The sequence below is a fragment of the Ursus arctos genome, unplaced genomic scaffold (genome assembly GCF_023065955.2).
Source record: "Ursus arctos isolate Adak ecotype North America unplaced genomic scaffold, UrsArc2.0 scaffold_11, whole genome shotgun sequence".
Lineage (NCBI taxonomy): Eukaryota > Metazoa > Chordata > Mammalia > Carnivora > Ursidae > Ursus > Ursus arctos.
The window spans coordinates 25,869,508-25,871,772 of NW_026622775.1; the positions used below are offsets into that span (position 1 = coordinate 25,869,508).

General features: G+C 31.2%; 1 non-coding gene across 1 annotated transcript; it reads right to left on the bottom strand.

The window, feature by feature from the left end:
• Nucleotides 1-1,617: 1,617 nt before the first annotated feature.
• LOC113255844 (U6 spliceosomal RNA) lies at nt 1,618-1,720 on the bottom strand. Its single transcript, XR_003316465.1, has one exon. It is a non-coding gene; the product is annotated as a U6 spliceosomal RNA (small nuclear RNA).
• Between the last annotated feature and the right edge of the window lie 545 nt (nt 1,721-2,265).

Below are 2,265 nucleotides of genomic sequence, written 5' to 3' on the forward strand. Positions count from 1 at the left end.
TAAAAATATCTCATTGATATGTTGATGAGATTGGCACTAGATTTATAGATTAACTACAAGAAAAAGGACAGCTTTATAATATTGATTCTTCCTAACTAATAGACATGCTTTTTGTTCTTTAATAATAGTCTGTAATTTTCCATATTAAGGTCTAGAATAACTTAAGTTGAGTTTATTCTTTAGTACCTACAAAATTTTTTAACAGACATCATACTTAATATTGAAATTCACAAGCATCCCATGTGCATTGTTATTCTTACTGTTCAATATTGTACCGGATGTCCTAGTCACTGAGTAACACATATGCCAGATATTAAATTCCATATAAATTTGAAATGACATTTAAAAATTGCGGTTGTTTCTAGAAAATGTAGTTATTTATATAGAAACTTTAACATAATCTATGAATAACCAGAAATAATAAAACAATTTAATAAGATTGCTGTATAAAAATATTAATAGTGCTCCTATTTAGCAGAGATAACCAAGTAAAAAAAAGAATAAGGTACAAAAAACCTACTCACAACAGCTTCTTTTATTTCTCTTCTAAAATATGATACAATGTGTTTAACAATGGTTGGAATTTTATTGATTTTCTTCTGGGTTAAGAATTTTTGTCCTACATAAAACATTTTTTAAGTGCTGAAAATATCTAATACTTATTTCTATTTCAATATTTTATATTTTTCTTCACAATTTCTTTTGTTTTTATGTTGTCACTAACTCCTACCTAAGGCCTATTACCCTTACTCTCATTATTTTATGCTGTCATTTCTGCCTGCATTCTTGGAGGTAATTTTCAGTTTTTCACCATTATATTAATTCCACTTTCCACCATCAAAATTCTGTTCTTTTTATTTTCAATGTAGCTTTTGTTTCTGTTATTAGGGTTTATTTTTGGGGGGATGGGGAGTCTTTGAATTATTTTTTTTCCACTCTTTGTTCTATTGCATAAATACTATTTGGTAACTTCAAATGTGTTTAGTAGCAAATAGTCTTAATTCCCTTAAATACTCCCTTTTGGGATTTTGACTTGTGTAGACCCTTGACCCTAATTAGACCCTAATTCCTTTTTGACTTTGTGTAGACCCTTTTTCTTCTAACTCTTCAGGGAAAATTCTTTTTTTTCCCCTGCTTTTCCAATACTATTTATGTGTGAATGCTTATTTTTTCCTTTATCACAGAACAAGGAGCTTTTAACCTTGAGATATTGTGTATCATCATATAGGATATCTATGTTGTCATGGACCCATTTATTATTCACATTTGTGCTCATGGAATAATCTTTTCAGATGTTCACATAAAAGCAGTCTGATATGTATAGCTTTTCTTTCCCAACATCTGGCAAATATCTAGTTTATGTAGATTTGCCAATGTGAGACAAAATTTAATCCCAGCTCCTCTGCCTGTCTCATAAAAAAGTACTTCCTACATAGAACATATAAAATGTTCCTGCTCTAAATCACCTTGGCTTGCTTAAACATTTTTAACTTTTGAAAATCACAATACACTCACTTTGCAATGTAACCTTTGATGTCTCTTCATCAAGTCTCATTGGTTAACCCTAGGAATGTAATTGCTACAACTTATAAGTCCTGTAGACAAATTGTTTTCAGAGTTTATAGCTAACAGTTCATCGTCTTTCCATCGTCCTTGTGCAGGGGCCATGCTAATCTCTGTATGATTCCCATTTTAGTATATGTGCTGCTGAAGCTAGCACAAGAGTTCACCATCTTTTCGATTAAAGTGGCAGATAGAGTCCAAGGCTGGGGTATAAGGGAATGAGGAAAAAGGGATAATCATTTCACCTAATTCCTTTTTGGGTAAATTTTCTTAGTTTTCATTGGCATAGCAAGAGATATTTTCAATTACTTATTTTTTCAGTCCAATTCTTTTTAATATATATTATAGTTAGTGAAAATATCTCTGGGATACTGGGAATCACTTACCAGCTCTTTTAAAAGACACCATAAGAAAATTTTGTATTTTTCTTTGAATTATATTTCCTTTATTGGGATGTTGAAACAGGCTGTATCAGGGCTGCTAGTTACATGCCATGCTAAATGTACAATCCTGCAGACTGATTTTATATTGAAATGTTAACACCATTTAGAGTAAAATCTTAAGCACAGAAGATATTCTCTGAATGGATATTTAGAATCTCTCTCCTTTTGAATTCTCTCATGTTTGATTTTCAGATCAGGCACTAGTAATCAACAGTTGTAGTGAATACCCAATCTGAGACTCACATTGCATAGAGAGTGA